The following is a 24,103-nucleotide window of genomic DNA, read 5'->3' on the forward strand; positions in this document are numbered from 1 at the left end:
TCCTGGAGTGAAAGTGTATGAGCGGATTTGAGGAGTGAGTGTTCTAGGTCTGGGGTAATTACGACTTTATTCCATAGTGGCATGATGGGGCAGTGGTGGGTGGTGGGTGGTGGTTGTGTGTGTGGCCTTGACCAAAGTGCCAAGTGGTATGGAGAATTAAATTGCTGAGTGATAGTCCATGATGGGGGTGGGGCAGGGGTAGGGGGGTGTAGATATGTTTGTAGTGCTGAAGATCGCATCAAGGGTATGACCTCACGTGTGGATGGGTGTGGAGAATGTAATGTTAGGTTGAGTGACTCTAGATTGTCTGAGTGATTGATTTCAGCTGTACATTGGCCTGGGTATATACTGGACAAATTTCAGCTACAACCAAAATTTTAAAATACTTTGCACACTGTAATTAATACAAGTACTTCAATGCAACACCCATTTAACATTGAAGATGTGTGCTAGGCAATAAAAAAAATTAGTTATCCAAAGCAGCTGCCCCTGATGGGCTACCCGCCTGTATTCTTAAAGCGGACCCATTTTTTTTGGGCAACAATTCTAAAACACAAATTCGACAACATCATTAAGACTCACAAAATCCCAGACTCTTGACTGACTGCAATAATTATACCCATTTTTATAAGAAAGGCGATCCTACCAGTCCAAGCAATTTTCGACCCTTTGCACTAATGGATGCATTGGCAAAACTCTTTGCCATTATTCTTCTGAAACATCTTGAAGACTATCAGTCACGACATTCTATCTAGATGCCAAGTTGGCTTTAGAAAAGCAATGGGAGCATCTTTAAATGCAGTATTTTTCTGTCATTCTAAATCTGCTTTGACAAAAAAGGCTTAAATTTGGTCCGTGCCCCTCCACCCCCCAGGCCTAGTTGGACTAATTGAAATGCTCCACCAGCACACACATTTTCAGATTTGATTAAACCAGGAAGGTGCACTCACACCGAAAATACCAACCAATATAGGAGTCAAAAAGGGGTGTAATCTTGTAGCCACTTTATTCAATCTATACCTCTGTGATATTGATTCTATCTGGCAAGATGAAAATATGTTTGCGATTAAATTGAGTCCTCTACGCCTACACTGGCTGGGTTTTGCAAATGACATCATTTTGTTTGATAGAATACCGTATGGGCTTCAGAATAAACTCAGTTTGCAGAGTATGTCAAAAATCATAATTTACGGACTAAACCCACAGTTGTGCATCATTACGTTTTCAAAAGAAAAATCTTTTAAATCTTACAAATGGTCCATGACAGGTAGCCCCTTGGAGGTAGTGTACTCTCAGGTATCTTGGTTTTACAACCTCCAATTCTAATGCATTGAGTATGTAGTATACTCATTTATTAGTAAACATGAGACCTCTCCAATGAAGATTATCTTTAGAAGATATTGTAGATTTTCGCTTACGCCCATCATTGATTTTTACACACTAAAAATTTAGCCCATTATCCTTTATGGATTAGACCTATGTCTTTTGGATCTATATGAAATGCCTCATCACCTACAAGGCACGATATGGAAAAAACTCTTGGCTATACTTCGCCATGAACTAGGTATCAACTCACTCATCCAAATTTCAATGGCAAACTTTCAACTTGCGCGAAAATATTATCTCTGCCTATATCTCCGCCTAGAAACTCGTTGTTTGAAACGCTGAAGGAGATGCTATTATTTGTGAATGTACCATTGATAAATAAATTCAAAGCCAACATGGAGGGTTCCATGTGATAATATCGCCGCACAAAAACTTTGCCATATTTTGTGCGGCGATATTACCCCATGGAACCTGTGGGGGATACCCCCGCAACCCCCATATATTTCAAAAGGGAGCGGGGGACACACCCGCAGCCCCCCCATCCATTTACCCCATAAATTATCCCCACCAAAAATATCGCCTATGGCCGTTCCCGACGACCATATGTACGGCGATATTTTTGGTGGGGATAATATTACCTGATACCACATGGAGATCCTTCTTGCACGCATAAATGTTAACAAAAATGATCCCAGGCTTGGCCTTCCTATGGTAAAAAAAAAGCATTTTTAACATGATTGGCTAGAAACTATTGAGTCAAACAATCGCTATAAAACTCATCTGAGTATTCACACTTTCCAAAAAGAAGGAAACCTCGTGCTAAATACCTATTGGTGTTTCTGTGTAATAAAGCGCATTACCTGTTCATACCATCGGGATTTCAGAATTGGAGAATATATAAGGACAAAAGCCGTTTGTGTCGATTTTGTAACGATAATGTTGAGGTGGAATCTCTAAAACATCTGGTTTTATATTGTAAATAATTTGAGGACAGAGGAACATGATATTTATTAGACATGCTCTTGGAATTACATTGTTTTCTAGAGAAATGTTGTGGGCATGTCTGATCTTTCTCTAACTTTAAATCTCACTAGGCTGCTAAGATCTATTAATGAAGCACTTGAATCAGTGGACTAATTTGCTAAATGATTTATAAATTGTTTACATGGTAATTACTATAAGTTTGAGCTTAAGTATTGAACTGTGTAGATTTGACTGGCACCTAATGCATTGTTTACATGACTACAGTGATAACTTTGATTTATGAAACAGTTTGGTGAAAGACTGTCTTCCCTAAGTAATTGTGAAATGTGCAATTAAGTGAGTAACCTAATAATAATTGAGGTTCATATTGACAAATAATTAAACCATTATCCCTTGTATGACAAACTTTTGTCGGTGCTACACATTTACATAGGTCTTTGAAATAAGGTCTATTAGTTTGTGCTATCTCTTTATTTTATCTTATGCTGAATTCTTAAGATTAGAGTTGGTAAATGGTATATTAGTATTTTAGTTTTATTTATTGTAATCATGTTTTAAGAATGTACACAAATTACTTTTTTGATATAACTTACGATGACATTTCGGGAAGGCTTTTTTTCTATGAACCAAACACAAAAATAAAAAAGTGATTGGTTTGCGGGTGAGTCGAACCATATGTTGAAATCCTCTAAGATGGTAAGTGTTGGATGTAGGATGAGATTGGTGGCCATTGCTTCACCAAGTGTCTGCAAAGCGTTTTTAATTTGTTTTGGACATTAAGGATGTAGCTGGCTGGAAAGGCCTTTTGTGCAATGGGCTCGTAGTTGTTGGCAAACCAGGTCTCAGTGACGAAAAGGATGTCTGGGTTTACTTCTGTGATGAGGTCAGAGATGTGGAATTTATTTTTGGATACTTACCTTGCTTTGAGTATGCAGGATAGCTGGTGAGGTGTCCTTGTAGCTGCTGGGTGGGTAGGATTGTGAGTGGTAGGGGGGGCTGGACTGAAGTGGGCAGAGATGAGGGTTTAGCAGGGTGAGGGGAGGACAGCAAGTGCTGAGAAAATGGATCAACGAGAGAAGAGGGGCACGGGGGTAGGGCTGGATTGGCTGTGGGTGGGAGGTATGGGCGCTATAGTGTTGTGGCAGTGTTTGCGAACTGCGTTGGAGGATCAGTGATGCTAAGAGGGCATAAGGTGCCATTGGTCTTGACTTTTGGCCAGTTAATGAGGTGTGGGTGAGAGTGGGAGGGGCTGTGGAGCTTGGGGTTTTGGCCAGAGCTGCTCTTGCTGCCTGAAGGCTGGGGAAGCGCGAGTTGAAAGTGCTATATTGTTTAGAAAGGGTGTGAGCAGATGTTGCGGGTGGGCGTTTGGTGGCAGGGTTGGTGTATGATGGGAGTTTTGTGTGGCTCGTTGCGCAGTCCGGTGTGTTCCGGGGACAATGTTCTCTGCTCTCTCTCTCTCCATCTGCTGTTCTTGGTTGAGCGGAGCAGGATATATGCGGGCGGGGGGTAGCAGGTCGGGGTGAGGGGTGTTGGTCTGGTGAGGAGGGATAGGTGTGGCGTGAGGGTTGAACGGTGGAGGGGTGGATGGATGGGGTGATGGGCTGTGTATTGGTGGCGGTTGAGTTGTGCTGTTTGGTCTTGTCGGGCCTACTGGTGCGCCAGCGTGCTGCTCTTCTTTGACCAGTGTGTGGCATGGTGTCTGTCTAGTGGTGAGGAAATGCAGATTATGTGTCTGAGGAGGGGGTGCACTTTCAGCTGGGATACAGTGCTAGATCTGTTTATTTACCTGGTCTATCACACTTAGTCAGGGCAGTTGGGCGTGTTTGACGGGAAAGCCTAGGTTTCACAGAGTGGTTTATCGAGGGAGAATGCCTTTTGAGTTATGGGATCCCTGGTAGTGTAACTAAAGGCCTGTGCCCTAATAGGATGCTAGGCACTAATCTGACCCACGTTTCTAGATAGTTGGAGAGGGCCTAGGCTTCACAGCACAGCAGATGTGAGAACTGCGCAATTTAACTAGGGGGATCCCGGACAGTGGTAGAGGTCGATGTTTCAAAGAATGGCAGATGTAAACACATTCACATTTAAGACTCCTAGATGGTGGGAGAGAGGCCTATGTTTTACAGAATGGTATGCCCTAGATAGTGGGGCGAGGCCTATATTTCACAAAATGGCATATATGAACACACCCGCAATTGAGACTCCTAGATAGTGCGAGGAAGGCCTATGCTTCACAAAATGGCAGTTCTAAGCACATTCACATTTGAGACTCCTAGATAGTGGGAAAGGGGTCTGTTTCACAGAATGGAAGTTCTAAGCACATCTAGATTTGAGACTCCTAGATGGTTGGTGAGGGCGCCTATGTTTCACAGAATAGCATATATGAACACACTCGCAATTGAGACTCCTGTATAGTGGGAGCGAGGCCTATGTTTCACAAAATGGAAGTTGTTATAGGTACCAGTGTGGATGTGTGGTTATAGCTCCTACCTTATCTGTTGGTGCTGGTTGACGGCAGTCTGTCCCTCGTTTGACGCGTTTGGGTGTTGAAGCCGGTTTCTACTTCTCAATCGTGTGTGGCATTATGCCATTGCAACCACCTCGTTGAATGTGTTTGCAGAAGGGAGGTGTTGGCTGCTGGTAGAGGAAGCGGTAGGAGTTTGCCACTGCTCCCTGGGATTTAGTTGGTTAGCACTGCTGGTCCTTTCTCTTGAGTTCAGTGTACAGAAGCAGCTATGTGATGGGGTAAGTGGGTCTGTAGGTTATGTGTCAGTGAGCGATTGAAGGTAGTTGGTGCATGCATGATCCTTTTTAACCTAGTGGTTTTATCAATGAGGTGAGTACGTTTTCTAATATCGAATATCTGGTACCCTACTATAAAGCCAGTCTGATCTGAATGATACAAGTTGGAAAGCACTCCCTCTAGCCTCATCGAGAGGATTTTACAAAAGATGTTTTCATCTGTGTTTAAGAGGGCAGTGGCGCGATAGGACCCACAGCTCTCCAGTTTATGGATTACGATAATCGTTGCTTGGTTCATCATGTCTGAGATTATCCCAGACGTTAAGGAGTTGTATAGGTTAGTTATTGGTTTCACAATGACCGAGAATGTTTTATAAAAGTGGTTTGTCAAACCAAGTGGTCCTGCTGCTTTGTTAGCCTTCAAGGTTTTAATTGCGCGAATAACTGCCTCAATTTTAATAGGCCTCTCCGGCACCTGCCTTTGAGGCTCTGTAATTTGCCTCAGTGATGCTGCCCTTAAATATTCCTTAGCGGTTTCCTCCCCCCCAGTTCACTGTTTGATTGTGTTGCCCGGCAGTCTTTCACTCATTCAGTCTTTCACTCATTCTAATATCATTTAGCAGTTCTGGAAGGATTTCACTGCTCCCTTGTTGAACATATCGGTTGGAGTCTCCTGAGGCCGATGTTCAAACTCTAGGTAACTTCCCTGGTCTAAACAAGCTTATGCTACTATCCCAGGGATCAACACAGCTTGTCAGCCTAGATGAGCCTCATTAACTTGACATTAACCGGTGCCAGGATCTTCATTTGATCTCACCAGAAGAACTGGTACCGTACAAACCTCCCTTTGACATTAACTGAATGTGTAAAAAGAATCCCAAAAACACCTATAGAAGACATTTAAAGCATAATGGATCAAATACAATTGATATAGTTTGCATCTCATTTGATAATTGGATCTGTTAATGCTATGTACTAGCTTCATGTTGCTGGGTGATGCCTGGCCCAGCAGATCCTTTTAGTTTGTTTTTGATCTGTCTTGAACCCACCGAGAGGGTTAAGCAGAGCCCCCCCACCCCCCCCCCCTCCATCCCCCAGCCTTCCGGTGAAGTGTGCGTTATCAGAAAGTCTAACATGATCTTGGTGCAAAAAACGGAATATCCACAAAAGGTTATATGTTTCACATCTGTTGTTTCAGGTAAAAATCTTGATGTACACTTAGCAGGCATATATTACTTTCTCCAGTGTGGGATCTTTCATAGATTCACTTGCCGTTCAATTTTTCCTGTGGTCAATCCCCCCCCATCACTGAAGCCAATATCTCTATTGCCCGTGCCCTGACCACGCACTGTTATATTTGTCAATCCTTTTCAAGTAAAACTCTAAAGGACAGCAACAGCAGGCTAGATGCTGTTGCTGTCCTTTAAAGTGGCTTGAGGAAGCCACTTTAGCCTTGGACTTCAGCTTTACTGCATATTGGCAGGCAAAAGCAAAACCACCTCTTCTTCTAAAAGGTCCACATCCCATGAAGAGTGCATCAAAGGCAAAAGGGTGAAGTGTGATGCCACCAAAATTCAAAAGGGTCTTGATAAGCCGCCTTTCTCACAAATCTGCCTCATCGTCGAAACCGCTTTGTCGAGGACTGGGGAAAGTCAGTGTGTCTGGTGTTACTGGTCTGCTGCAGTCAAAGCTCTTTAAACGCTGTTCTCACTTTACTACGTACAGCGTGTCAGTACTTGATGTCTGCTCTTTATTTCCACTGTGAGGCGGACTTTGCAAAAGGAGTAACCTATTTAAACATAACACCGGCGCGCAGTGTGCAAGTCAGTATCCAGTGCCCACTGCTCGTCTCGCCTAACACTCTGCCAGACTTCCAACCTCTGCCGGCCATAGAGTAAGTGTTGTGCTGATCTGTGGACCTAAGCGTGTATTCCTGGTTTTTCTTCGGGGCAGTGACTGTGGACTGCGGCCTTTGAGCTTTCTCAATCCAGGATAATATCGACTTTGTGCAGATTTCTCGGTGTTGGAAGACCGAGAGCCTACAGTTGACTATTGTCTGATCCCTGCCTTCGGTGGTGCACGAATGCAGCGTGATACTGCCCGTGTAGAGAGAGCGGCTCCGTGTATTGTATCTTGAACTGGGTGGACGGGGGGGTGACTGCGGGCTATGGCCTTTGAGCGTCCTCTGGCACGCAACGTTTAGACCGCCTGAGTAAAGAGCGGTTCTGTCTACTGTATTTTGAACTGTGCAGACGGGGAAGTGACTGCGTGCTACTGCCTTTGAGCTCCCTCTGGCATTCTGGCCTTTAAATATACCATGGGGCTCCTGTTGTGAACCCACCTTTGTGGATCCATATACAAGCTTAGGTGGAGGATTAACGGGGCTGCGACTGCGGGCTACAGCCTTTGAGCGCCCGGCCTCTCAGACAGTTCTGGGGCTTTACCAGATGTCTCCTATATAAGGTACTTAATTTTAAGTGCCACCATGGACGGAAAATTAATTCTCAATTGTGAGCCGAAGCTCTGATATCTGTTATATTATTTGTGGTCTGATATAGACCCTGTATTTGCATTTTGCTCACCATTTGACAACACCTGTATGGCGTATTTAACAGTGAATGGTAATATTAGTGTCATTGAATTTCGACAAGATTGGAGCATAGTTTTGTTCTAAATCATACTTGCCTTGCACAGTGCACACTTGTATCTTAATATTCATGGTTTGACCTGGTGTGCTTCTACATTTTTGTCTACCGTATGCTAATATTTGTATTGATGTATTTAATAGTGTTTTTTTTTTAATGACAATACAGCTGTAATTGAATTTGGATAAGCTTGGATCATATTCTAAACTAATCTATTTGCACAGTGCATTTCCGTATCTTAATAGCTATTAGTGGATGCTTCTTTTTAGCAAATAACTAAATGACTTTTTTGATACTTTGACAACTTGGAATTTTTTTTAAATATTTTTTTTTTAACCAAAAGGGGAAAACCGGTGCCTGATTTAATCTAAATTTGTAGTGCTGATTTTTTCGCATTGAATGGGAAGGATATGACTTATAGTTGCAAGAGCACCTTATATATGAGATTTTGCCCACGTTTCGCCCGCTTTTTTTAGGTTTAGACTCTTATTGGTCTCTATCCCTTGCATTCTTTCTCGCTTAGTGTCTGCACACATGACTTAACTGTCTGCTTGGAGGTGAACCTGTCCGGAGTTAAATACCACGAAAAGGCCTTAGGAGCCAATCAACTACTGGAGACAAAAGTCTTTGTAATAAAACAAAAAATATTTTGGAGTTGGATCAATATGCTATTGGTAGGGTTAATGGTGAGATCCCTGGGTTACCGAAAAATGGTATGCCGCCATCGGTAGAGGGCTACTTTGAAGAACACCTAGCCCCCGATTGCGCTGGTGAGATTTTATCTATACTTCAGGAGGAGCAGACTGCTGTAGCCCAAATTCACAACCGCGGTAACCGAGGTATGCCCGCAGTCCCGGATTCAAAGGCCTTTTTGATGGTGGGGGACTAATTGTAAATGGGACTATTTTTAAGGAGAACAGAGCTACTTCTATTGAAGATCAGGAGGATAGGCTGGTGGCAGTCTTGGCCCATAATTTTGGGGGAAGAGGTGCCTACTCAAATAGAGATTTCCAGATTAAAGGGATTATTGCGGCTTGTGACCCCCTCCCTTCTCCCTGAACGGAGTTTGTACCCTTATTACCTGCCCAGGCTGATATGTGCCCCATGGAAGTAGATATACATGTTTGATCCCCCTGAATGAAATGTAAAGCCCGGTTTCTTGCCGGGCAAGATTTGTCCTACGGAAGCAGAAACCACCCATAATTCAAATTATGGGGACAATGGCAATGAGGTTTTACAGAATTTTAATTTCCCAAAAAAATTGAAACAATTAATTCTTAGTAACGGTCCGCGCCTAGAGTTAGGACAAGGCTGTTCCGCTCTTAGGATAAATGCCTTTAAAACACAGATAGCGTACAATTTGGATAAGAAGACACAACAAAAGCAGAATAAGAATTCATTTGGAGCCCCAATAGCTTGCACCAAAATTTCAAATCACTTCGGGAAAAGAACTTCTACAATTACCGAAATAAAATCTATTGCCCCGGTTATAGAGACTGCTAGAGTGGATCATTCATTGATGGTTGAAGTGGTAAGGAAGCTAGAAGTGAATGAAATGGCAGATAATGAAATTAATGACCTGAGCATTATTGAGTTTGCTGATTTGGCAGAGGTGGATAATATAACTGAGGGTAGGTCTAACAGTGTGGTACAGCAGACATGTGATCCCCCTCTGAGCTTACTAACTTTTATTGATGATATACACAAAAACAAATTTGGCTCAGCGAGAGGACTCTTGCCGGAAGACCCAAAAGAAACGGTGGCTGACCCCTCCATTCACCATACTTTGAGAGAAGCGGATGATAGAATCCGTCTTACTTGACTCACGGTTTCAGCTCTAAATATGGTCTTGAGTTAGTTTAACCTATACGACAACATATGGGCAGAGGTTAGGTCTTGTACTGAATTATTGACCGAAATCTATAATGGGTTGGAGGGTTTAGAGAGATTGGATGGGCTTGCCCGGCAGCAAGGGCAGGCTGGTGGCCCAGCCATTATTCGTAATACCCTTCCTGAGGAGATGAATTCTGGTTCAGTCAAACTAAGCAAATTAACTGGGAAGACAACTGGTGCTTGGGTAGAACCACAGGTGGTCCCCGAGGAGATCAGGGGGAAGTTATGGTTCAGGAGAAAACTGCTGCGAGATCTAGAATTCAGGCAGGCCCTTCTGGATCAGCCCCTATATTGCTCTTATTGATCTAACCAAGTATGAGCACTCTGAACCCCTGATTGACATTCCCCCCCAAAAGCCAGGATTGTAATATTGATCTAACTAAAGATCCCACCCCTATTAAGGGTAAGATATGTACAATTAAAAGAAAGCCCCACCCCCACTAGACTACGAAATCGAAAAATGAAAAAACACGAAGAAACGTAATGTCTTGGCGCGCAAATATTTGCATAACCTTACTATCCCGGAGACCATGCTACAGACTGATGAAGGAGGCAAGGGCCTTGAGAAAAATGTGTTGCTAGTACAAGAAAGAAGTGCAGGGGCCAAAAAGGGAGCATTGATGGAAACCAGGCAAATCTTAGTCAATGAGCATGCATTGGATGTAGGTATGGGCCCCATTCCCTTAAGGGTTGATACAGTTCTCTAGCATGGGGTCTGGCATGGCTTCACATGCTCATGACTATTCCCCGTCGGGCCGGGAATCCTCGGTAAAGAAAAAATCAGTATCAGTTTCGTTTCTGATCTGTCTTTCTCAGTAGTAACAAATCACTGGTCTCTGGGTCATACTGCCCCCAGCCAAAGACTGCCCTCTCCCTAAGCCCCGCTTCTGGCAGCCATCCTCAGATTTTTACCGCACGCTCAAGTGTTGGGAGTCCTCGTGTTTAGCTCTCGAGCTTTTGCTGCGTTTTCGCACTTTTTTCAAAGAGAATTTCACATTTTTCGGTCAAATACAGCCTCAAGCTCCACCGTCTCTACATCCGATTAACGGGGATCCGAGTCAGATTTTTCTACGCCCCTCAAGGGTGAAGATTTCGTCGAGTTACGCTTCTTGGAGGAGTCCAGGAGTTTCTACGGCCTACCCTAACATGCCACAGGAGAAAGGACGCTTGATGCCCGGAAAGCTGTTCAGGGTTTGCCCTGGATGCCAGCTGCAAAATGTGTTCAAGGAGGACGAGCACTCTAAATGTGTCTACTGCCTTCATGAGGACAAAACGCACGTGGAGAAGGACTGTGCGTTTTGCAGCAACATGTCGGAACGGACCATCAGGGACCGACGCCTTCGCCTCCAACTGTCTGGAAGGAAAGAGCCTGTCAGGTGAGAAGAAGAAGTCGTCCGAGCGGTCTTCTAAGTCCTGTGAGGGCACCCCGGCGACGGAGGCCCAACAGAAGGCAAAGCACTGCGAGTCCATGGGCACCGGGAGCGCCGAACGGTCGGGCTCCTCGGCTGCCAGGTAGGGCGCATCCTCTCCAGCGCCATCAACCACGAGCCAATGCTCTGGCTCAGGGAAGAGGAAGGCCGAGAACCCGGCGAAGCTTCTGGAGAGGCCGGTCGAGCTCGAAGGATCCGGCCGGGGTGGAGCGAGGCGGTGACCCTCCCCCCAAGGTGAAGGCCACAGGCCCACATAAGGTGGTAAAGGCCTTGATTCAACTGGCCAAGGCTTCTATCGAAGTCGCGGCTGCCCTGGTGCAGCCTCTGGAGGCTACACCAGTGGAGGCGACCTCGGGGCCCAGAGTCTCCCTGCCTCTGCAGAGGGAAGCCTCTTTTAGACCCATCAAAAAGACCCCCGTTAAGACCCCGGCGGAAAAAGGGGGGGGTGGCCATTGTGGATACGGACACAGCATTCGAGGAGGAACTGGTAGAAGTCCTAGAGTGCCTCGACGAGGGCGTCGAAGAGGCCCATTCCCACGGGAGGGATCCCGACGAAGGTGACGACGAGCGCAATGGCGGCACCGGCGAGGGTCCTAGTCACCCGTTGTTTCGGGAGCCGCAGGACAACTCAGCTGCCATTTTGTTGGCAATACAATCCTTATGTTTGGAGATGAGGACGAGATTGCCCTTACCACTGACGGAGGAACTGGAACCAGGCTCGTCGGAGGAGCCAGAGCAAGGCCCGTCGGGAAGCCCCCAAACAAGAGAAGACAGATCCATCCAGCCCCGCCTTTTCAGCCCTCGTGGGTTACTCGACCTTTGCCCACGTCCCACATCCCTGGGGATGACACGGGAACGGACACCGCCACGACGGGTACAGATGGCGGTGACGACGGGACGGAGCTCCCATCGCCCCCAGCCTGGGCCACCCCGCCCGACGAGATCAGATCTTTCCATGCGATGATCGCCAGGGCATCCGAGCTTTTTCAGCTCTGCCCCGAAGAGAAGGAAGGTTTCCTTTACCAACGGCACGGGGCCAAGAGGAAAACAGTCCTCGCCGTGCCTCTGCTGGATGACATCTGGGACGAGGGTCTCACCCTCCTCAAGAACCCGTCTACGATGCCTGCCAAGAGGGGATCGGTACGAGAAGAAGTACCGGGTCCCGACGCAGTCTCTTTGTGCCTTATGGCACAACCGACCCCTGACTCGGTCGTCTCAGCGGCGGCCAAAAAGAAAGCGGGGGGGGCATCGGCCTCAACGTCAACTTCCCCGCCGGACGGCGAAGGAAAGAAGCTGGACGCAATGGGACGACGAGTTATGTCGTCGGCGGCAACAAAGATTAAGGCGGCCAATGCCCTCGCGATCGTGGCCCGCTACGACAGGGAGTTATGGTACAAGATCACCCCCCTGTTGGACTTCCTACCGGACGACAAGAGGGCCGAGGCCCTGGAGATCTTGCAAGAAGGCAAAGTGGCATCGGACCACACCATTACGGTGGCAACGGACATTGCCGACACCGGTTTCCGCCAGCTAGGCAACATCGTTTGCCTTAGACGATGAGGGTGGCTCAAGGCGACGGATTTCTGCCAGGACGTACAAGCCAGGGTTTTGGACATGCCGTTGGACGGGAACAATCTGTTTGGGAAAACGGTGGATGAGTCCCTCCAAGCTCATTTCTCTCTGAGTGGGCAGACCTCTCCTCCCTCCTGGCCTCTACCACTGAACTCCTCCTCCTCGGTGACCTAAATATACATTTAGACTCTCCTTGCTCCTCCTCTATACTCTTCCGTGACCTCTGCTACTCCCTCTCCCTGTCCATCCTCCCCTCTGGCCCGACTCACTCTGCAGGGCACACACTGGATACCTTGATCTCCTCTGACCTTCCTCTCTCCATCCCTCTGACCACTCTTCTCTCCTGGAGCGATCACTCCTTCCCCCTTCCCGCATCTCATCTCATCTCTCCCTCGCCAAGCCTACCCCAACACTGCCACCTACCTTCTCGGACATCCGGCCCATGAACAGTGTGTCAGTTGAGGCTTTTGCCGCCACTGTCTCTCGCCCCCCCACCCCCCTCCACCTTTGGCTGTCTCACATCCTGACATAGCCCTGTCTCTGCTGTACTCTTCAATTTCTGATACGCTTGATGCTCTTGCCCCTCTCATGAGGATCCGTTTGAAGTCCAAAGCCAAGTGCAATTCCTGGTATGACTCTGACCTAGCTACACTTAATCGGAAGTGTAGGGCAGCTGAGAGGAAATGGAGGACTTCCTGTTCATCCTCTGACAAACTGGCCTGTCGTCTGCTACAAAGGCAATACCGACTCTCTGTCCTCACCAAGAAGAGAGTCCACATTCAAGCTCGTGTCTCTGCGGCATCTAACAACTCGGCCAAACTCTTTAAAATCTGCAAGGAGCTGGCCAACCCTGCTACAGTCTCTACCCCTCCTGTTGCCTCCCAGACTCTTTGCAATGCCCTTGCCTCTCACTTCATTTAAAAAACCCAGGACATCCTGTCCACCCTCTCCACCCACAGCCCTCCTCTTCCCTCTCCATCTGTGCTTGCTGACCCTCCTTTAGCCACCCTCCCACCATCCTTCTCGTCCTTTCCTCTTTTCACCCCTGTCAAGTCCGATCTATGAAAGCCTCTTCAAAACAGGTTCATCCCTGTTCCTCTAAAACCATCAAGGACCACATTGACACCCTCGCTCCGGCTCTTGCTGATTTTTCAACCACTCCTTTGCCTCTGGATCCTTCCCCTCCCCTCTGAAGCACTCCTTTGTGCATCCTCTTATCAAGAAACCCACAGCTGATCCTTCTTGTCCAGCTAACTATCGCCCAATTTCCATTACTCCCTTTCTTGGCAAACTCCTGGAAAAGTTGGCCATCTCTCAGCTTTACCTTCATTCCAATTCTGTTGGCTGTCTCCATGGCCACCAGTCTGGCTGCAGAGCTGCCAGAAGCACGGAAACTGCACTCCTGAACATCCGTGAAGATCTGCTCTCCAACCTTGACTCTAACATTCCCTCTGTCCTCATCCTCCTCGATCTCTCTTCTGCCTTCGACACGGTCAACCATACCATCCTGCTCAACTGTCTCTGTGAAAACCTGGGTATCGCCGATCAGGCTCTGGCCTGGCTGACCTCTTTCCTCTCAGATCAACCCTCCGAGGTCCAACTTGGGTCCTTCCTTTCATCTATCTTCCTCTCTACCTGTGGTGTTCCCCAGGGGTCTAACCTCTCGCCCTGGCTTTTCAACCAATACCTGGCAACTCTCGCCCACTGCATTGCCATTTTCTGCTCAAATTTCCAGTGCTACGCTGACGACACTCGTCTCATTTTCAGGCTGCCCTCTGCCACCTCCTCTCCCATCGCTGATTGCCTAACTGCCATTAAAGATTGGTGTGCCACCAATGATCTTTGCCTGAATGCTAGCAAGATGGAGATCCTCCTCATCGGCACACCTTCACCATCCTTTCCCCTCACTCTCTGGCCGGCCTCCCTTGGCCATCCTCCTACTCCCACCTGCGAGGCTAAGAACCTCAGGGTCATCTTTGACTCCTCCCTTTCCTTCTCCGCCCACATCGGAGGTCTCTAAAAAGTCAAATTTCCAACTGCACCTCAGAGGTACTCTGCCTTTCCTCTCCTTCCCCCAGAAGCTCATGGTATCCCAAGCTCTGGTTCTCTCTAGCTTGGACTATTGTAACAGCCTCTTTCTAAATCTACCTGCCTCTACTCTCCGCCCACTGCAACTAATCCAGAACATGACTGCGAGACTTGTCCTTGGCCTCAACCCCTGGGAACGTATCTCTCTAGCTCTGAAATCTCTCCACTGGCTCCCAGTGGATGCAAGGATTAAATTCAAAACCCTCTGCATTGTCCACAAGGCTTTCTGGGGCCTGGGTCCAAAATGCCTTCAGCTATCCCTCCGCAAATACCTCCCCTCTCGAGCTCTTCGCTCCTCTACCTCCAACTCCCTCAGGGTCAGTCGTTTTTCTAAGAAACGAGCTGGGGGTAGATCTGTCTTCGGCTGGGGCCTCCCTCTGGAACAGCCTCCCTGCCACTCTAAAACTTGAGGAGAACCATCTCCGGTTCCGGAAGCCCCTCAAGACCTTCCTCTTTTCTTCTGCCTTTGCTCCCCCTCTCCCCTGCTGATCTGTTCTCTCTTGGCACCATGCACCTGGCCCCCCTCTGTCCTTTGGGCCCAGATACCTGCTCATCCTGCCACCCTCCCGCACTGCCACCGGGCCACCCCTTGCACTGGGATCTGTATCTGTACCCATACAGCACCCCCTTTTTGCTTCCTGCACTTATCAGACCTACCCTGTCTGCTGCCTTAAACCTAGCACTTACAAATTGCTGGCTGCATTACTACTGTTTGTTGCCTTTATTATTTATTTATTGCTATTTATCTGTTTCTCCTCTGCTTCGCACTTTCCATCTCTCCCCCTTCCATGCACTCCCCCCCCCCCCCCCCCTCTCCCATGCACTTGCGCGTTCTTAATGTCACTGGGCCTAGTAAGATCGCTGTTATGTTCATCCCTATTCCCCTCCCTTGCCGTGCTCTGAAACACTTGTGTACGAGCGCGATATAAATAAAATATCACTCAATCAAGGCAGACACGGAGACAGCTAAGGCTCTAGGCGTTCTCCGGCAATGAAGGTCGTCCTTTCGGAGCACCGGAGGCAAGCAGGGTGCCTCCAAGGGATTCGGCAGTGGCTCCGCTACGTACTGCCAAGCGGCCCGCTCCTCGTTGCAGGAAGCCTATAGAGGACGAGGCAAGTCGGGTGGGCCCCGCCGTCTTCGCCAGGGAGGCCAAGGCATCCTCCAAGCAAGATTGAACCGACCGTGATGTCGGGGCCCCACCGAAACACCCCGGTAGGAGGCCGGCTGGCGAAGTTCGCCAGCGTGTGGTGGTCCATCTCCACCGACCGTTGGGTGCTGGACGCCCTGGCCCAGGGGCATGCCCTCGAATTTCTAAAAGTGCCCCCGCATTCCACCCGTGGTCAGGAAGGAAAATCACGTCCCTCAACTGCTATTGGAGGTAAGGGCGATGCTCAAAAAAGGTGCCATTGAGCTAGTCTTGAAGAGGCCCCGGGGCTCTGGAGTATACTCAAGGTACTTCCTCGTGAAATAGAAGACAGGAGGATGGCGACCCATCCTGGACCTGCGGTAACTGAACAAGTACATCAAGGCACAGAAGTTCCGGATGGTCACCCTCCAGCACGTGCTGGGACAGCTGGAGGAGGACGATTTGGAGGATGCATACTTTCACATCCCCATTTTAAAAGGACACCGAAAGTTCCTCAGGTTCGTGATCCAAGGGCGGCACTACAAGTTCAAGACCCTCCCGTTCGGACTGAAATCGGCACCCAGGGTTTTCACCAAGTGCCACGCAAGGACAAGGGAGCTCGCCGTGGAACACACAGCGAAGACCGTCCAGCTACTCACGGACATGGGGTTCTCCATCAACTTCCCCAAGTCCCACCTGGTACCCTCACGTCGCACTGTTTCTGGGAGCCAAGCTCCACACAGTGGCTCATCTGGCCTCACCGTCGGAGCAAAGGACAAAGGCCATCCTGGGCAAGGTGCAGCGTCTGCTGGCCACGGACGTGGCCAAGGTGAGGTCCATCAAGTCCCTCCTCGGGATGATGTCCTCTTGCATATATCTCGTGCGCCTGTGCAGGCTTCGGATGCGCCCTCTACAGGAGTTCCTCGACGCCCGCTGGTTACAAGCAACGGGCAGCTTCGAAGACACGATCCCACTCAACAAGACCTTCTGTCGAGCGATCCATTGGTGGGGCACCTGCACTCCTCTGGCGGCAGGAACATATTTTCAGACCCCCGCCCACCAGGTGACAGTGACGACGGATGCCTCCCTGGAGGGGTGGGGAGCGCACACCAGAGATCTTCACGCGAGAGGCCTTTCTCGCCCGGAGGAGAAGCCGCTCCACATCAACATCCTGGAGCTCCGGGCAGTGTTCTGGGCCCTCGGGTCCTTTCTCCCGTCCCTCAAGGTCAAGGTTGTGAGGATCCTCACCGACAACACCACCACGATGTTTTACATCCGGAAGCAGGGCGGAACCAGGTCCCCAGCCCTGTCCAAGGAAGCCCAAGATCTGTGGCATTGGGCCGTTGCTCAAGGGATGTTTCTGGTGCCTTTTCATCTGGCAGGGATAAAAAAACACCATCGCCGACTCGCTCAGCAGAGAGCTGTGCTCGTTCCACTAGTGGGAACTACGCCAGGACCAAGTGGACCGACTCTTTCAGCGATGGGGCAAACCCCAGATCGACCTGTTCGTGACGGCAACGAACTCCAAGTGCCAGAGGTTCGCCAGCAGGCTTCCCCAACCGAGGAGCGTGGGCGATGCTTTCTTTCCCCTGGGACGGCCTGTTCCTATATGCGTTCCCTCCGTTGCCGTTGCTGCTCCGACTCGTCAACAAGCTCAAGAAGTCCAGGTGCAGGATGATCCTCGTCGCACCGGTGTGGCCGAGACAGATCTGGTTCCCGGACCTTCTGGACTTGTCAGCGTCCCCACCACTCAAGCTGTCGGCAGATGCAGATCTTCTCTCCAGAGAAGGAGGCGCCATTCTTCATCACGACCCAGAGTCGCTGAACTTGCAGGCCTGGCTCCTGCAGCACTAGAGTTTGGAGGGTACGATATCTCGGCCGACTGCACAGAGGTTCTTGCTAAGGCCAGGGCGTCCTCTACTCTCAAGTGCTATGGACATAAGTGGAAGAGGTTCTCTATCTGGTGCCGGGCACAGAAGATTAACCCTCTGCAGATTACTGCCCATCAAGTATTGCCGTACCTACTGTCGCTAGCCAAAGCTGGACTATCTCATGCTTCAATCAAGATACACATGGCAGCGATTTCCCGATACACCAGGACTACAGGGCGGTCATCCCTGTGGTCTCATCGCGTGGTTAAGGAATTTATGAAAGGACTGTTTCGATCATTGCCGCCGGTGAAGGCACCAGCCCCGGCGTGGGAGCTCAACGTGGTGCTGACCAGGCTCATGGGTCCGCCATTCGAGCCGTTGCATTCGGCCCCGTTGAAGTTTCTGTCGTGGAAAACAGCGTTCCTGGTGGCCATCACCTCCGCACGACGCGTGGGAGAGATCCAGGCGCTATCCTGCAAGCCTCCATACCTGACCTTTCACGTTACGAGGGTAGTGCTCAGGACGCACCCATCCTTCATACCCAAGATGACGTTGGACTTCCATCTCAACGAGCCCTTGGTGTTACCAGTTTTTTCCCCGTCGCCTTCATCGCCGACCGAGAGGACTTTGCACTCGCTGGATGTAGCTAGAGCGCTGAAGTTCTACGTGGACCGAACAAAGAGTTTTCGGAGGACATCACAGCTGTTTGTGAACTTTGGACCTGTGAACCAAGGGAAGGCTCTCTCGAAGGCTTCCATTTCCAGATGGCTCTCCGGCTGCATCATGCACAGTCATTGGTTGGCAAACCGACCGTTGCCCGGCCGTCCGAGAGCCCATTCGACCAGAGTTATCGCTGCTACCACGGCGTTCTTGTCTGGTGTGCCCCTGCTGGACATCTGCACGGCTGCTACGTGGAGGTTGACACACACCTTCACGAGATTCTACTGCGTCGACTGGGATTCCAGGGAGGAGTCCAGGGGCGGCCAAGCAGTGCTGCGCAACCTGTTCGCCTAAGGTGAGCCTGGTGAGGAGGTAAGAAATGCTTGATGTAATGCTTAATGTTGAGACTTTGCCACCTCCCGTGGTTGTGCATGTGTGTACCTCTATGTATTCTTATATTCATGAGCATGTGAATCCATGCCAGACCCCATACTGGAGAAGGAACAAGTTACTTACCTGTAACTGTTGTTCTCCAGCATGGGTCTGGTATGGATTCACATGCGAACCCTCCCTCCTACCCCTCTGCGGCTCTTCACCTAGTCATACTGCCACTTCACCTGCTACCAAATCTGAGAATGGCTGCCAGAGGCGGGGCTTGGGGAGAGGTCAGTCATTGGCTGGGGGCAGTATGACCCAGAGACCAGTGATTGGTTACTACTGAGAAAAACGGATCAGAAACGAAACTGATACTGATGGTTTCTTTACCGAGGATTCCCGGCCTGACGGGGAATATTCATGAGCATGTGAATCCATGCCAGACCCATGCTGGAGAACAACAGTTACAGGTAAGTAACTTGTTCCGGATCCAGACTGACCTTCCGGTTCAACCCACCATGTCCGTCAAGGCTCCTAGAGAGTAGAGGAAACCCTGAGTGCTGAAGAATTGGTTAAGGATGGCATAAATAACACACCTCTTAGAAGGCCAATAAATACTGCTGCCAACAGTTGGAAACCTTTAGATTTGGCTGCACCGATATTTGGGATGACTGTCCCTATAAAACACTCTGTACCTGAAACAAAGAGTCCGACACGGATTAATATTATATCAGCTAGGCATTTATTTGAAAATCTTCAATCTAAATCAAGTCAATCAGCTGCTGTGGTTCAGAAATAGATTATCCCCCTTACTGGGGATCCCCGAATGTAGCCACAATTTCTGGGAGATATGTATGCCTCTAATTACATTGAGAAACCGAGGCCTCAAGATGGTCTAATCAACGCTTTTACTGTGAAGAAAGAAGACCGCTAGGCCCGAGGAATATAGGTGTAAATAGTATTCTTATGAGTGCCAGGGGAAATGAAGTTCAAGAACAACCAGTGTTCGATGTAAAAGATACTCACAGAGGCAGGTTTAGAGAGATAATATAAAATCCTATCAGCGAAGATAAACGATCCAAAATACTACAGATAAGGAGTGTATTGGGGGAAAATATCCCATTGTGCCCCAATCAATGGAAGATCTTGAAAATGTTTTCGGAAATATCAAACTTGGCCCTCTTGTGTCCATGTGACTTGGACAGGATACAATTTCCGGATAGAGACCAATGGGACACGAGTAACACATTCTTCCATTCTCGGGTGGTAGTGAATCTAGTCATGGGAGAAGTAGAAACCTTGGGTGAGTTGAGGTTTGAAATAAAATTGGTCATGGCTGACCAGAAGTCTTTTGGGGGGTTATAATGGCTTTCCACCCATAGAAATACCCTGGGGAACGTGATGCAGCCCTCAAGGCGACATTATAAAGAGAACCAAGATTGGGTATAAATCACCTCAGACCTATTGAACTGATGAAGCTATGAAGAATGTAGCCCCATGAGACCTACTAGTGGAAGTAGATATTTTGAAGTTTATATCATGGAACACTAGAGGCAACTCAATTTGTTTACTAACCTTGATACTGTCTCAATGCTGAAAGAAAATAATTGTATTGTCTTGCTAGAGACGTGGCACCTGTCAAACCCGTCTGTTGATGGCTTCGAGACATTTTTTCAATTGGCCAAACAGAGTAAGGGAGGCAGTCCTTCTGCCAGCCTAATTATTGGCAACAGCTGTCCCTAACTTCCCGCTTGGGATACTTAAGCATCTTCCTTAGAGGGTCTGGTAAATATCCTCCTGATTAATATATATTGGCACATAGGGATAGCCGAACTTGGTGAATTCCTGTATATAATAATTTCCTTAGTTCAAGACTGGCACTGTTCCTTCCTGAACGGGAGAGTGATTGTAGCAGGTGACCTAAACTCAGAATGTTGCATCTCGTATGACAAGTGCTTACTTGACCTGGACTAGGAAATGCTATATGGGATAGAGTGGCCAGAAATCCAAATGGGGCAAATTGTGGAATCTCTCCCTTGAATCCCTGGGTTTGGTATGTTTAAATGGAGAACTGGAGTCAGCAATCCCAACTCCCCCCAACCCCCTAGCCTACCCCACCAAGTGGCATAGAGGAGCCAGTTTTTGAACAATAGACTACATATTTTTACATATAGGACTTTTTCAACCACTGGGATTACCATCACTTTGAATTCATGGCGTGACCATAGTACCCTTAAGCAGAATTTTGCCTCCCTGTGAATAGGATTTATAAAGGAGGTGCGATTAATCTTAGAATCGTGGGACAGGGTAAAGGATTGAGATGGACTCCCAAAAACATTGAGGTTTTCAATTGGGAATTTGAAAAAGTCATCACTACCAGCACCTTTGAATGAAAACTCCCGGTATTTTGCGCCCCAGAATTTGAAAACTTTCTAGAGGATTTACTTAGTAGAGCTTCCCCTAAACTAAGGTTTGGAGGGCCCATAAATAAACAGACCTGTTTATGACCAGAATGTAGCCATAGAAAAATCTCGAATGCTCCGGAAATTAGGATAGATAGATAATTCGAACTATGAGCCTCTAGAGAAAATCACCTTAATTAAAAGCGTCAGTCAGAGATACAAAAACAATGGCTGCTCTAGAAGAGCTCTGAGGCAAAATGATGCGCAATCAATGTTGCGTATTCTGGTGAAAAGAGATCTAAGGACATTCTGGGAATTGATTCATTCTCAAGACCTCCCTGTAATTATTGGGCAGTTGAACGGGGTCTCTGAGGCGCAATGGGGTTACCCTTTTTTGGGCATGTATGGAGTCAATATGGAGGGTGGCCAAGAGAACTATAATAATGCTAATGCAGAAGGAATGGTAGGTTGAGTCCCAAATATTGAGTATGCTGATGTTTTAGAATTAATTAAAACTGCTAAAACCTCCCACGCAGCAGGCCCAAACTGACTGACCAACAACACATTAGAAGGGAATCCTGCTGTCTGGGCCCATATACTCACCATGCTGTTTGGGACCATTATAGAAAGTGGTATTATCCCAAGTAGCTGGCAAACGGCCTATGTAGTTTCAGTTTTAAGCAGGGGGGATAGAAGCCAACCAAGGAATTACTGACGATAGCACTGATAGACGCAGACTGTAAAGTTGTTTGCATCAATTTTGCTATGGCTAGCTCTTGTTTATTAAATAAACCCCAAACCAGCTTTAGAGTAGGGCACTCTACTAATCTAAATGGGTTGGTAATGAGAGCTCTTCAGGATTCAGCTTGCAATAAATTTGGAGGGGAATTATATGTAGCCTCCATTGATCTGTCGACAGCATTGACCGTGTAATTCGCACTCGACTTTGAGCTAAACTGGCAAAATGGGGTATCCCTGGAGGCCTCCTTAAACTAATAATGGCAATGTATGAGAATGCAGGTATCCGTGTCCGACTGCATGTAGAAGGAAATCTGTCTCGTCTGATCAAAACTGGGATTAAGACAGGGTTTCTTATTAGCTCCCTGTCTGTTTAATCTCTACGTGTCGGATGTTGGTGAGTTCTTGGAAGAAGTGAACTTGGTGGTTCCAAAATTGGGGCACTTGCGGATTCCATGGTTGGCCTATGCATACGATTTCTTGCTCCTAGATCAAACCAGGGTGGGTCTGCAGCGGATAATAAATACGTTTATAGAATATGCAGAAAAGAATGGCTTCACGGTTAATCCAATCCAAGGAAGACTTAAGTCTTGGTTGTGGCAAAAGAGAAGAGAAGGAAAATGTTGGGTTGGAACTTGGGCAGGGTGGTGAGGAGGTAGACCCAGAGAGATTAGCCCAATATTCTATAGCTAGGCTTCCCGATAACGGCCCAGCCATCGAGATCAGGACTTTGCGCTTTTTTGAAACGGAAGGCCCTGCGTTTAGCAACCAAAACGCTGAAAGAAGAGCAAAAATGTGGTTGATTCTCTGCAAAACCTGCAGTCGTCTTTTATGAGGGGAAAGTAGTCTCACAATTAATATATGGGATGGAACTTCACGATCTTCAACTGCAGACTTTTTGGGAAACACTTATGGGGTGTATTTGGGGAAAACACTGAAATTGCCCAATAACCTCCCAATGGCGGCTATCTGCAACGAATTAGGCCTTGCATCACAAAGTGAGATCCCAATGGCGTCAGTTGGCCCTGTTCCGTAGCCTGATGGTCCCCGTTTGTAACACCTTATATGAGGACCTTAGTAAATTGGTGCCTCTGATGGGAGCAGGCATTAACCCGAACAAATATTTGGCCACGATTTGCGATGCGTTTCTTGTTGAATTAGACACATATAGGCAGACCTTGGTAATCCTATTATATGAAAGGGATTGGATTGACAAGATGGACAAATTCCATTCATATCCCTCTTTGTGATTTAAAGTACGAGCATAAAAAGCGGGGGGCGCTCTCCTTTATACTGACCCAGTTTCCAAATTGATATTATCGTTCACTTCTCCACAGACTAAGATGGAATATTCTTTCAACGCTCTGGCGTGGCTGACCTCTTTCCTTTCCAATCGACCCTCCCAGGTCCAACTTGGGTCCTTCCTCTCTGACATCTTTTTCTCCACCTGTGGTATTCCCCAGGGATCTAATCTCTCTCCCTGGCTGTTCAACCAGTATCTGGCACTGCTTGCCCACCGCATCGCCGCTCTCTGCCCCTACTTTCAGTGCTATGCGGACGACACCCAGCTCATTTTCAGGCTACCCTCGGCCTCCTCCTCTCCTTCCCTCATCTCTGACTGTCTGCCATCCAGGAATGGTGTGCCGCCAATGACCTCTGCCTTAATGCTAGTAAGACTGAGATTCTACTCATCGGCACACCCACTCCCTCCTTCCCTGTAGCTCTCTGGCCAGCCTCGCTTGGCCCTCCTCCTGCTCCTACCTGCAAGGCAAAAAACCTCGGGGTCATCTTCGACTCCACAATCTCCTTCTCTCCTCATATATCTGACGTCTCTAAAAAGTCACACTACCAGCTGCACCTCCTCAGAGGTATTCTTCCCTTCCTCTCCTTCCCCCAGAAGCTCACTGTCTCCCGAGCCCTGGTTCTCTCGAAGCTGGACTACTGTAACAGCCTCTATCTTAATCTGCCTGCCTCCACTCTCCGCCCCCTGCAACTCATCCAGAACAGAACTGCGAGACTATCTCCAGGACTGAAATCTCTACACTGGCTCCCAGTGGCTGCGAGGATTAAGTTCAAAACCCTCTGCATTGTCCACAAGGCCTTCTGGGGCCTGGGGCCTAAATACCTTCAACTCTCTCTTCCTAAATATCTTCCTTCCCGAGCCCTTCGCTCATCCATCTCCAACTCCCTCAGGGTCAGCCGCTTCTCGAAGCAACGAGCTGGGGGTAGATCTCTCGCCGTGGCAGGGGC

The 24,103-nt window shown here is 48.2% G+C and overlaps 1 protein-coding gene across 1 annotated transcript in view; it reads left to right on the forward strand.

Annotated features, from left to right (window-relative positions):
* XPO4 (exportin 4) overlaps nt 1-24,103 on the forward strand; it is a 1,090,854-nt gene that overhangs the window by 213,406 nt on the left and 853,345 nt on the right. The gene's annotated exons all lie outside the window — the stretch shown is intronic.

This window comes from Ambystoma mexicanum, chromosome 7q, assembly GCF_040938575.1.
Source record: "Ambystoma mexicanum isolate Mex_15411 chromosome 7q, UKY_AmexF1_1, whole genome shotgun sequence".
NCBI classification, from domain to species: Eukaryota; Metazoa; Chordata; class Amphibia; order Caudata; family Ambystomatidae; genus Ambystoma; species Ambystoma mexicanum.